This window comes from Branchiostoma lanceolatum, chromosome 18 (assembly GCF_035083965.1).
Source record: "Branchiostoma lanceolatum isolate klBraLanc5 chromosome 18, klBraLanc5.hap2, whole genome shotgun sequence".
Classification (NCBI taxonomy): domain Eukaryota; kingdom Metazoa; phylum Chordata; class Leptocardii; order Amphioxiformes; family Branchiostomatidae; genus Branchiostoma; species Branchiostoma lanceolatum.
Window position 1 is genome coordinate 11584626 of NC_089739.1, and position 14010 is coordinate 11598635.

Sequence of the window (14010 nt, forward strand, 5' to 3'; positions counted from 1 at the left end):
GCGGTGAGAAGCAGTACTCCAGTCAGAAGCTCTGAAGAAGGTGTCTGACAGACACCGAAACATCAGCAGGTGAGAATTACTGGTTTTGTTCAAATAATCCCCAACATCCTATGTTAGATATCATTATAAGTTGAAATTTAATCTCCAATATCCTGTGTTCTACCAACCTGATGAAATTATTTTCGGCAACGATATCTTACAGTTTTAAAACTGAAGTATAATCACGTTTCCCTCTACAGTATGAATTGTTTACCTCTACTAGCTAACGTAACATGACCTATGTACGTGCAGAACCTATTTACGTCCGGTTTGGCTCATGTCCACATGTCGCGGTGTATTATGCCAAAGCCTGTTCTCATGAGCAATAAAAAACATCATAAGTATGATCCTTAGCCATCTCTTTAATTTTTGAACAGCAAAACATAATGGCCATGCGTTTACCACGTAAACGCCACGTGCCGCGCATGTGGGGGAAATTTACAGATAAACATTGTTTTTTTTTCCATCGCGTTAAGCAAGTGGCCGGACAGACATGGTGATTTTACTATCATTTGTCTGCAGACTACTTTGGACAGTTACTGTGCATTTTTTTCTGGTCTATGTTCTTCAAGCATAGCGCTAGAAGGGAAAAGATTCAGAAGTGGACGATAATGGGTTACCCTAGCACAAGTCTTCATCATATACCTCTGTATAAATACATGCTCGCACGGCGTTAAACAGGCGGAGACAAACTTACAGACCATGCATTTTCTTTTTAGAAGAGCTGATATTTCTGCCCATGGGTTTGAAATTTGGCTCTGTCCGCGCGGTTGTAAGATAGATACGTTTTAAATAAATCGGACGTTAATTGGTTATGTTACGTTAGATTGAGCTCCAAAATCCACTAGATATCGGTCTATATTTGACAGGCCTTCTAGTGTTACTTTGTTTTGAGTTGTGCACACGAAAGTTAAACAGAATACTTCGAGTCGACGCCACAGTTCCCTGAAATCTATTCAGGGGCTGAACTGGCCATGCAAATGAACTGGGTGGGGTCGCTTTAGCTTTTAAAGTGTTGACGCCAAGAAAGGCAAAACCGTGGCAATTTCGCGTCACAACAATGTTGTTCAAATATTTCAACAAGCTTAAGCCTAGCTGTCTTTTCTGGCCTACCGAATCGGCTTATCTCAAAGACAATGTTGTTTGTTCTCTCAAACTCTCTCAAACAAAGAAATGGAAAGAAAAAAACCAAAGAGCACTGTATTGCTGCCTCGTGTCTAAAATGTGACAGGAACAATTGCCACTGTGCGTAAAGAGTTATAGAATGTACTCTCAGAAAATGGTTGAAATAATGTATCATCGATTCTTCCAGCAACCCAGGAAGTCTGGTAAAGACTACAGAAGCCTGGGGCAGACTGGAGCCTAAGGATTCTGATAGAGACTACAGAGGTTAGGCATGGACTAGAACCATTTCTGCAGCCTAAGAAGCCTGGTAGAGACTACAAGAGGTCAGGTGCCGCCTGAAATCGTTCCAGCCACCTAAGAAGTCTGGTAGGGACTATAGAGGCCAGGCGTGGACTGGAATCATTCACGGAACCTAAGAAGTCTGTTAGAGACTAGGCGCAGAGATCAGGCATGGACTGGAATCATTTCTGCAGCCTATATGGAGTCTGGTGGAGGCTACGGAGGTCAGCCATGGACTGGAATCATTCGAGCAACCTAAAAAGTCTGCTAGAGACTAGGCACAGAGGTTAGGCATGGACTGGAACCATTTCTACCGCCTATGGAGTCTGGTGGAGGCTACAGAGGTCAGGCATGGACTGGAACCATTTCTACCGCCTATGGAGTCTGGTGGAGGCTACAGAGGTCAGGCATGGACTGGAACCACTTCTACCGCCTATGGAGTCTGGTGGAGGCTACAGAGGTCATGCATGGACTGGAACCATTTCTACCGCCTATGGAGTCTGGTGGAGGCTACAGAGGTCATGCATGGACTGGAACCATTTCTACCGCCTATGGAGTCTGGTGGAGGCTACAGAGGTCAGGCATGGACTGGAACCATTTCTACCGCCTATGGAGTCTGGTGGAGGCTACAGAGGTCATGCATGGACTAGAAACATTTTCTGCAACCTAAGAAGTCTGATAGAGACTACAGATGGAGGGCGTACGCGTGTACTGGAAACACTTCTGCAACATAAGAAGTCTGGTAGAGACTACAAAGGTCAGGCATGGACTGGAGCCATTTCTGCAACCTAAGGAGTCTGGTAGAGACTACAGATGGAGGTCAGGCGTACGCGTGTACTAGAACCATTTCTGCAACCTAAGAAGTCTGGTAGAGACTACAAAGGTCATGCACGAACTGGAGCCATTTCTGCAACCCAAGGAGTCTGGTAGAGACTACAGAAATCTGCAGGCATGGACTGGAACCATTTCTGTAACCTAAGGGGTCTGGTATAGAGACCACAGAGGCCACCACAAGCGAACGCACTGTTAACCTGTTGTTCGAAGGGTCGTTACGTTTGACTGCCGTCTTTCTAACGGCACCACTCGCCTTGCTCTGTTGAATTACTCTAGAAAACTGGGCCAGGATGCGACTTGATCTGGTAAATAAGTGACAGCAGAGTCGTCTTAAGGATTACCATGCACTCCTTAAGGCGTGTGGTCGTGCGGACCAGATTTAAGGGAGGGGCGTATCTAACTCGTGGTTCTTTTTGCACCCTGGTTCATTGCACCCAGACTAATCACGCCGGCTACCGGGACAAAATTTGCCCAGGGAGTTTGGCAACCGGGGGGTTTCATTCGCAGGCGCATTGATATTGAATTTACCGTGTACTGACTTTACTGGTAAAGTATTCCATTTTTGCCGCATTCTACGACCATGGAAAGGCCTGGTGAGGCTACAAGTGAACAATGTGGTACTACAGTAGTATCCAACGAGATGGGTGGGGTTTTTTTTGGGGGGGGGGGGGTGCAGCCTAGCGGCATGATTTTCTAGCAGGGCGTCACCGGTAAACGACGTAGAAAGAGCTCAAATGTGTACAGCTTAACTTCCTATTTCTTTGAAGGTGAGGCATATTGTCCTTCGAGATCTAGAGTTTTGTTTTGTTTCTTCTAATTTGTAACGTTGAATATTGTGCTACTCTAAGAACCCAGGTCGTACCTCTTAAATAGAAAGTATCTAATGATGTCTTAAACGAAAGAATTAACTTTAACCAAGTTAAACCTTGGTTTAGCAATTCCAAGTTGTTTTGTAACGTTCCAGTATGGTCTTTCCTCCTTTTAAAGGCCACTCTTTAGAAACTTGGGCATATTTCTCAAGTTTTGTTATTATCTCAAGCATGTAAACGCTAAGAAATGGCTCGATTGCGCAAAGACTTCGCGCTGACAACTTGTTTGAACACTTTGCGATCGGCAGAACCGATTTTACGTTCCATTTAATGTTGCGTGTGAACCCAGTGAATCAAGTATTGCCCCAAAAGAATTTCACGACAGCCATAGAGCGATGTCACAAAGCTAAAATAGGAGACTGAAAAAAATCGTTGACTTGGTTTAAAACTTACGCAAAGGGTATAGAAAACTGACCCCCAAAAAATAGCAAAGAAATAGCAACGTTTTCAGAAAGTTTCGCCGTATCTTACTGCTATTGTTACAATAGGCGGTATCTTTCTGGTATGCAATAACGTACAATGAGCATGACGTATAAAAAGGGAGCAAAGCAAAATGGTGGATAGCAGAATACAAAACGTCGTGGCGCTCGGTTTATAAGGGCTAAAACGGGCTCTCAATGATTGTTCACAGATGTTGTTGTACAAAACAAGAGACGAATAACTCCAATTTTAGAATAAGAAAAGGTTTAGTGCTCTAAAAGTTGAAACTAATACTAAACATACGCCAAAAATAGTTGTCACTGACGAAAGATAGCGGATGCTGTCTGAAACGTCTGACTGTTTCAAAATTTTATCCAGTTGCTTGAGTAACTATTTTTGGCGTATCTTATTACATGGATGTCTAACCTTCATCGACGTAATACTAAATATTTCAACCTTAGAAATTTCAATTTCCAAAGAACTCATATTTTGTACAGTAAACTTCCATAGTGTAAAACTAAACAGAGATCTCGATCAAAATGTATACCAATAATGGAAATATTTGACCCTAAAACTTGGTAAAGTTTTTAACTTTTTGTTATTTTTGCAGAAATTGAGTGGCGGATTCGACCAGACGGTTCTAGCGACAGAATTGTTTGGGTAAAAACAACCTTTCGCCGAACAAACGTTTTGTTATGACATTTGTTCAAAGGTGTGTATACGTCCGCTTTGTGTGAGTTTTAGGATTAGGGACGTCCACATTTACGCGTACTCATACCGTTTACACTGTTATCGAGAAAACAAACCAGTCGGTGCAGTACAGTGATACAGTAACGTTATATATGACCAAGGAGGTTTTATATATAAAACCTCCTTGATATGACGTGTTGACAGGGACACTTATTCAGACTGGAGACAGCGGACGTTCTGGACCATGAACCACGGTGGTACGAACGACGGAACGTGGAGCCAGAAAGGCCATCTACGAGAGGACTCCAATCCCACCCTAAACAGGAAGGGAGGATTTCGTGTAGAACTCTCTAGTACATGGGCTACCCGCCCTACCCCACCCAAAAGACAATAGCTGTTCCTATGGTGTTATCATAGGAACTATCCTAACATTTCAATGCCACATATGCATGACTATGTGATTCTGCAATGTAAAACCGTTTTTCTAGTTATTGTTAATACCTACTGGTTAGTTCTGCTTGTTCATTTTAGTGACGCTGAAGAAGAGTGATGGATGTCACTCGAAACGTCCGGAAAAAATATCCGTAATTCATCCAGTATAGTAGAGTTTGAATTGTATATGGTAGTGATAATAGCTTCTACTTTGTATAGTTCTTGGTGGCATGGTCAACCTTATTCTTCTCAATAAGTGTGTTGGGTTCTTTTACATGCAGGTTTAAAGCTTGACGCTTATGCATGAAGCTCCCTCACACGCGGGGCCGCTGGCTTTACGTCACCACCCGAAATGACGAACGCAGTCCTTCAGATCGTGCCTAAGCGGGGTTCGAACCTCCACTCTCTTGACACACATACCTAATAACTTACAGGTATCACATCTATGTTGACTGTTGCTATCCGTATCTAATATTTGAACCATAACTTGTCAAAATTATGAAAAGCACTGTGACCTATAAAATTTTACACTACAGTAGGCTTCAGTTACGGCAGTTTTTGTGTCACCGCTTCAGAAATCAATATAACGGTAACATATGGTAGCTCAACAGACTGATACACAGACATAACTACATACGTGGCACATGCCAGACGATTCTACGACGAAAAGGTGTCTATTTGTGTTGTTGATGTTGGACGAAAAGATCCACTTTATCAAGGGATACGTTTGAAGACCGCTTCTATACGTGTTTAGCCTTTCTCGTATTAGCGCGGACAAGTTTGAATCCATGTTTACCTTGTTTTAAGACCGCATGTTGTCAAAACTCGCAAAGAACAATAAACCATGTGTAAAGCTACATTGTGAAAGCAAAAACAACTTTATGTATCAAGGGTAAAAGGTAGTCTGGTATCCTTGTGCTATCCCGTACCCACGTTTGAAAAAAGTGGGTTCTATGGAAAGGAACACTGCAGGTAGCCAAAACACGGAAAAATGCTAAACTCAGAAATACACATACATTTTCAAACGCGTGTAGTTAAAAAAGAACAGCTCGCCCAACAAGTATGTCTGTCCAGGAGAACGTTTCATTTTTTAGGTGACATACCCACGTTTGAAAAAAAGTGGGTTCTATGGAAAGGACCAGGTACAAAACACGGTGAAATGCTAGACTAGAAACACACATACATTTTCAAACGCGTGTAGCTAAAAAATAGCTCGCCCAAAAAGCCTGTCAGTTTAGAGGAACATCTCATTTTTTAGTTGACATCTTTCTTTGAAAAAAATTACGCTCGAATCTCTGGCGATATTGAAATTCGGTGACATTCTTGTAAACAACAAATTCCGCTTAAGCTCGCTGACAATGTGACGCTAGCTTTGACAATAATTTGTCGAATCATGTGAGATTTAGATTTAATAAACAAAAAGGTGATAAAAAGATACTTTTCACCAAGCCAACTCACATAAGCTGTAAAGCGAATTCCACGGGGTTTCCTGGGACACCGTTTTTTCCATCGGAGTTGGAGCTCTGTTGGCTTTGACCGGAGGCTAGGAGAGCGATCCTGCGTAACTCACCGGCGGCGACGGCAAGAGAGGACCGCCGGCGCTCTCCTTCTGGTTTCCCGTTACGAGACATTCGTGTTAGCCGAGCTTGCCGCCTGTTTTCCGTACGGCTCTACCGTGTGTGCCGTGCCCAGAGGGCGAAGCTCTTCCCTATCAACCAAACCGCGTGCAAAAATCGTGCTGTGTGCAACAGATGGGTGATCGCCAGAAACTTTTCGACTCAAGGAAAACAAAATATCTAAAAGAATTACATACAAAAAATTACATCACACAATTTGTAACTGTGTTTGGTTCCTAGCTGTTTTTACTAACCGTGCATTATTGTTGTGTATAAATAGTTTACAACTACACTTACACACACTTGAGTTTGTGAAGGGGGCGATAATTCCTTTAACAGACCATAAAAAAACAGCTGTTGCACACGACACGCATGTTGCTAGCCTGGACGCCTTCATTTTTGCAGAGGGGCTGATAGTTTGCTTGCAGGGTGCGATACTCTAGCCTCCGTTGCAGGCTTCCCCACGGCGATTTTGCAACTTTTTGGGGCCAGGTTCTTTGGCTGGGGGAGGGGGGCGTATCTGCTTGGGGACCGTATCTGCTTGAGGCCCCGTATCTGCTTGGGATCCTGTAACAGCGAACTCCAGCACCGAGGCCAAGCTAGTATCATGATCAGTTCTAGGATTTTACAGTATACGCCATACCATATAGTCATGCGGAGAGGGCGGGGACAATTTGTTTGTGGAAAACAGTTTAAACATGATTGTGTTGTGTTGGCGATGGCCCACTGACTCACGCTAACGCTCCGTAACGCTTTGAGGGTCCTAATCGAGCAATAACCCTCCCCCCTATCGCTGCGATCGGGCGATTTGACAAAGTACTCAACAAATTTTACTGATAAAAAAAAACAATCCTACTAAACGAATTTTACTGATAGAAAAACAATCTTTTTACGCTTTGTGTCACGGTTTGTTGTCATTTAGGTTATACTTGTACGTTTTGCATGATATTCCCGTTACAAAGCCAACTGTAACACAAATCCAGTTTAGGACGTCACGACAGCCAGCGGCAAGTCCGTCTTCTGTTGCCAAAATAGCCAATTCCTCTCCGCTAACTAATCCTCAACTCTACTGAGTCAGGTCAGTTCAGGTCATCAGATCATAATCAGGGTAAATTAGGGATATGGGTCAATTGGGGATATGGGTCAACTGGGGATATTCTCCACTGAAACCACACGGTGTCCATCTGAACCGGTGTCAAGTCAAATCCTTGAGCTGCCAAATACGTGAGAGGACAGCTACTGCACCTGAACACGACACTGGGGGGTTCCAGTATACCTGAGAGTTGTGTGGAGTTAGGGCTGGGGTCGATGGGGGCAGGGCAAGATTTACAGGTAGGATTAGGTCTAAGTTTTAGGACTTGGGAGGGGTTTGGGGCTAGAGTTAGAGTCATGGTTAGAGTTAGACTTATGCTTGAAAATTGCCACGTCCCACGAATGTTTTGCACTTAGAATACTCCTCTTACGTATACTGGAATCCCCCCCCCCCAAGTGTCGTGCTCAGGTGCAGTAGCTGACCTCTCACGTATTTGGCAAGCTCAGAAATTTGGCTCGGCACCGAACGCGCTGTCACCCACGTGCTGATTTCTGAGAAGCCGAGTCGTGGAGTTCAAAGCTAAAATGAATCAATATATTTGTTTTCACTCTTAGCTGATTGCTGCGTAGTGGTATGTCAAAAAGGAGCAGAACCGCGCATTGCAAACTTTTGTTCTTCTCAAATATGTCGAACCCTATGACAAACCATGCAAGACATATGACCACACACACACACACACACACACATACATACATACACACACACATACACAGACCGTCACACACACACACACACACAAACAAACGCACACACTCACACTTACAGACACACACACACACATACTCATGGACACACAGACACACACACACACCGACACACACACACACACACACACACACACACACACACACACACACACACACACACACACACACACACACACACACACACACTGCGAACTGGCTTTGTAGCGAAACGACCGGTTACGGCACTTAACCAAAAATATCAAGCCAAATTACAATGGACTGTTGTTTTACATATGCTGTCAAAATTAGCACGTAAGAATAGAAGAGAAAAAAGTCAACGCAACTTTTAGACGCGCTTCAAGAATTACGTCACACAAATAAACAATGATACCTCGTACACTAATGTCCTAAACGCGTACATGCAGTTAAAAAATAAGCGCTAGGAGGCCTCTCGGTAAAGCCCCCCCCCCTCTCACTGGACCCGCGACACGCTGGCGGCGTCGCTGCGGCCGATCGAATTGACAAAGCACTCAACGGATTTCATCGACAAAAAAAAACGAATCTTTTTAACCTTTGTGTGCGTTGTTGTCTTTTTGGTCATACTTGTACGTTTTGAATGCTATTCCCATCATAAAGTCAAGGGTAACACACATCCAGTTTAGGACGCAGCGACGCCGCTAGCATGCCGTGGGTTCAGAAAATGCACCAAGCTGTCTTAAGTCTCTTGTACCGAAGGCTCAAGGACTGGTCTGTTCATATATCATATAATTTTACTCTATAAGAGCTCACTAAAATTCAGTATTACAATCTTTATATACCCTCCCATTGCCACTAGTTTGACCTTACAGTATCCTTTACAATGTTCAAGTTGCAGATGATATTGTCAATATATGAAATGTTTATTTTGCGTACACAGTTCATTTATCCGCCTTTTGCCATCATATTTCTTGTATCATATTTTGTCAATAAAGGTTTTTTTCTATCTTCTTTGATGCGTCCATCGTTGTAAAAACACTCTTAACTGACTCCCCACCCCATCCTCCAAAATCTCTATAAAAACAATTAAGACACTTCCAGTTAACGTTACTCTACGTGAACGTGATGGAAAATGTGGAAAAAAAAAAAATTAAGATTTAAAATAACCAAAACTCAGACCAAGGCAGCCAAAAATATTACCTCCCCGCGAATTAGTAGCCTATTCCATTGACCCCATGACCTGGCATGTCTGTCATATCTGATAAACGACAAGCTCTACCCCTTCTGAACTCTACTTCCTGTCACTTTCACAGGTCCGACCTTTGCGATGACACCAACGTCACTCTCACTTCCCGACACTCTACTGACAGTGTATCCAAACAATTACGGGCACACAAGAGCACAAACACCCAGTAATGCTTGTGTCACCATTGCACTAGTTCCCGTAGGGGGTGTAGTCCCGGCCGGGCCCCGAAGACACAGATTTGTCCTGATGGACTGCCGGACACCGCAAAGGTACCTCTCGGTGTTCTCACGATTAGCTCACGGTGCCTATTCATTACCGGGTCCCGCGTTGATTTTAACTCCGTGTCAAAAACTTTCAGGGCCCCGGCCGCGCCAAAAAAATAGCCCGGTAGCCGCAGTGTGCCCCACGGGGCCACGTAGGGGTAACGCCCGAAACGTGCAAAAAACAGCCCGTGAACTGGCTGACAGGGCCCCTTTTTTCATTTGTGGCCTAAGCATTAGTCAGAATTAACACCGACGAAGAAGCCTGCGATGGAGGCTATATCACCCAACGTCCTGTTACAGCAACTTACACGTGACAAGGGGTGGGAGGGGAGGCATTGTAGTGCTGCTGCGAACAACGGAAAAACTGTTCAGCGTTTCGTAACAAGGGAAAATATACCTTGATCCAGCTTATACTTTACAAAGAGTTTAATCTTTCCCTACATGTCCGTATATACAGGTTTAACAACAGAAAATCTCCTGCAGTTTAAAGTACAGTGACCAATAGGCCGCGGCTTAACGTCCCGTTGGAGGATTAGAACTCCCAACCTTTAGATCTATGTACATGATGCAAGCAATAATGCCTTCCCAGACATAAGATCCTCAAAACGCTCGGCTGACCAAAACAAAATAGAATTTGAATTTTCTACCAAAGCTTGGTAAACAATCTAACAAAGAACATCGCATGCGTTGAACAAAAGTGATGTTACAACATTGAACCATAATATAAACAGGAAGATTCTATACATAAACAGCGCTCGAAATACTGGGTGCATGTGCACCCAAAATTGGAGCTGTGCACCTAAGTTTTGACTGTGGGTGCACCTAGATATTGTTTTAGGCTATAGGTAGGTAGTATCGCACACTAGAAATTCAAGTATCAGAAAAAGCAGCATACATTTGTTGTAACCTTTGTTGTACCTTGTATTTCAAATTTTGAAGTTAGCTATAGAATTTTAAATTGAATTACTTAGGAGAGACAGTTTTCCATTCACATTTAGCTGACATTATACTTCATTTTATATATTTTATGTTGTGCCCCCAAAATTCTTTCTGTGCACCCGAATTTTTAGTTTAGCTGCACCAGTGTACCTATTCACAAAAAAATGAATTTCGAGCCCTGCACATGTATATTTATACCGACAGATTCGTAGCTACGCTTTGCTATAATCGCAAACTTTCCCGGTGTAATTTAGTGGTGCATAATAACTGAAACATGGTATAATAAGTCCACAATTGTAGACTGTATTCCGTAGTAGTTCTTAGAATAGCCATGTGTTCTACTTGTCAACATTGTTAACTCGCACTATCTGTACAGTATACTCTCTCTATGCATTGTTTCATGTTGCGATTAGCCCTCGGGCAAGAACTTGCAAATAAAACATCAATAAGATGTCTCGAACATTCTTAAAGTGAGACCCACTTACATGACGTGGAGGGCTAACTCCACAGGGTCCCCTGTTAACGTGGCCTCCTCCCCCGCCAGCAAAATCAACGAATTTCCGCGCGTTCTTGTAGTCCGTTTCCCGCTCATTCTAACTCCGAAATCTTGCCTGGTACCTCCCATGTCACAACCGCTCTTCGTCGAGCGTAATTTGCGCGTAGTGTTGGCGTATTAGATCCATCCTACGGCTGCTCGTGATCCGAACTGCCCCCCGAACCTACGTAAATTCTATGGCGTCTGATAAATAAATTCCACGTCCTGTTTTTATGACGCCCTGCCCGTACTAGGATCTATCCTGTTTACTTTTGTAACTCAACAAACAATAAAAATGGCGGAGGCGGGGTAAATTGCGGTCAGATAACGTTTCGCAGAGAGTTTAAAGTAGGAAAATTAGTTGATGAAACGTATCTTATTCTAAAAATAAACTTATAAAAGCATAAACTTTTACCATATTTCATTCCAGTCAGACTGGCAAGGACATCTACTCTTTTCCATACGTGTGGTGGGTTCTTTAACGTACTCGGGGTTTGGTAGTCTCTGTAACGCAATCTCCGCTGACCGAGGCTGTGATGGCCCCTACTAGCTCGGCTAGAGTTTACGCTGAGTTTCGGCGGGTTATTATTAAGTCCATTTAACGTCATATCCGAGGGATGTTCCTAACCAAAGCTAGGTACTCATTTTCACCCGAGTAAAGTTTAAAAAATTGTGTAAAGCTGACTGTAAGATTCACATTACAATTAATAATACATTCTGAGAATTTTTTCCCGTTTATGATGAAGGTGTTTATAGGATGTAACGGAGAAATGTAATATCATATCATATACAGTACTTGCTTATGATGTTATTAGAAGGTCAAAATAATAGTTTCATGGTCAGCCTCGCCTATGTTTGTTGAGATGGCAACAAAAAACTGTCAGTTATGACTAGAAAATCGATAATCGAGGCGCCGGGCGTGCCATGTGTTAAGTGACACAGGTGGTCCTACGTCAACTTAGACACAAAATAGGGACTGAACCACTACAACACGAGGGGTGACTTTATTATTGTTAAGATTCTTGCCACACATTCAGGAGTATAGAGCGATGCCCATCTCTTGTTCTATAGCCCTTGGGCCGCACAATTGTGCAAGCTCTACAGCAGGGGGCTAGTCTAATAGTAGTGGCGTGTGTTTAACAACCATACTCTTTTTCAATTTATTATAAGTGCTGAGTGCTAAGCAGTATGCACCAATTAAGCAACATAACACAAAAAACTAAAACTAAAGAAACTCGGATAAAACACAATAAGGAGGTTCATGGTTCTACGTACGCATGCGCAGAGAACTGTATTGTGGTTAAATGGTATAAAAGGTGAAGACCCCTAACTTGTATTCGTATTTCCCGAGAACCATAGTAGAATGGAGCTCGTTATCATCAGATGCTGTAGGAACACCTTCACCAAATAGCTTCAAAGAACGATTACAGTCAGATGTGCAAAAGTTAGGTGTGTCAGGCCGTACAGTGTAATATAACCAGCTGCTGCCGCGCCGCGTGCCTGCGAAGCTGGTGTGTTACGCCGAAGGGCAGTTATACCGGCTATACAGATACAGATACAGATTGTAAATAGTCCATGCTTAATACATGTCTCTGTCGTGCATAACGTGTTTTGTTTATTCCTCAGGGGCCTTGACCTTTGACATATTACTAATAATGCGCATGAGCACTTAGGATCACGAACCTCCTTATCTTGTAGATCACAGTACCGGGTATCAGTAGTACTTAGGTCCCAAACACCCCTCCCATATAACAATACGTAAAAAATGCACAGTAATTCAATCAAAAGATCATTATTACTTCAACTTTGATATTGTTGACTTCTATCAAGGACATTATCCTATACAATGTCCTTGCTTCTATATCTGCTGCATTCAAGGACATTATATAGGCTATATAATGTCCTTGCTGCATTGTATTGAAATGTTACTAGTCTTGTAAAACAATGGTTGACTTCGCAATAAGCTAGTTCGGAGTTGCTACTACGCATGTGCAGTGTCAAAGGTGAAGGCCCCCGCGACGGAAACAGTACTCGCCCCCACATTGTCTCGATTTGCATAACAACGCCCAGACGGGTCTTGTTTCCGTCGCGGGGGGCTTTCACCTTTGACACTGCACATGCGTAGTAGCAACTCCGAACTAGCTTATAAGACCATTCGCGGTTCCGACTACGCATGCGCAGTGTCAAAGGTGAAGGCCCCTGGCTTCAACATTTCTCGTCTCGACATAGTTTAGATTTGCATAAAAATGCCCAGACGGGTTTTGTTTACGTCTCAATGGCCTTTACCTTTGACACTGCACATGCGTAGTCGCAACCGCGAATGGGCTTATTTCTAAGAAAACAACACCAACCGTTTGCGGAACAAAAGTCTCCTTCTCTTCCTGTCATTTGGAACTCTTGCCTGGACGTACGCTCCTTGCAGTGACCCTCCAATCAGTGGAGTCGTTTCGTCGACAGTCTCGACATCTTGGCTGCCGTTTGGTTCCGAAGAACCGAAATAAAGCGACGACGACGAGGAAGACATTTGCCAAGCTTCGTTCTTCTCCATGTCGTGAATCTGAGTGTACAAATCATCTGTCGTGTCGCGGTCATGCAAATCTGCAAGTGAATTAAAAATACTGAGTCACCGTCCACTTCCTTATTTGAAAATGAGTCAACCAATCGCGTGGCGCGACAGGCCTGCAGGAAAATCTGCAAGTGAATGGAAAATTTTAAAGTTCCTCTTTTCGCTGGTCTTGTGTTTGTCATGAAGATATGATTAAAAAGAGATAAAACATAACCCATCTGGCGTAGTTGCTTTGAATATATTAGTAGCTTGACAACGTGGTATTTTTTTTCCATGCGCAATTTCTAAGTGGAACACCCTGCCTGGTCTGGTCGTGTTGTCTCCCACCGTTGAGATTTTCACATGTAAACGAAACTTAAGCTTTGTGGAAACTGGAGCAGGGAAAAGGTAAACATTTCAGTC

The 14010-nt window shown here is 43.3% G+C and overlaps 1 long non-coding RNA gene across 2 annotated transcripts in view; it reads right to left on the reverse strand.

Annotated features, from left to right (window-relative positions):
• Positions 1-14010, reverse strand: part of LOC136424782 (uncharacterized) — a 30374-nt gene that overhangs the window by 5150 nt on the left and 11214 nt on the right. For both annotated transcript variants that reach the window (XR_010753916.1, XR_010753917.1), the window contains exon 2: positions 13394-13640. This is a non-coding gene — a long non-coding RNA (uncharacterized lncRNA). The remainder of the gene's footprint in view (positions 1-13393; positions 13641-14010) is intronic.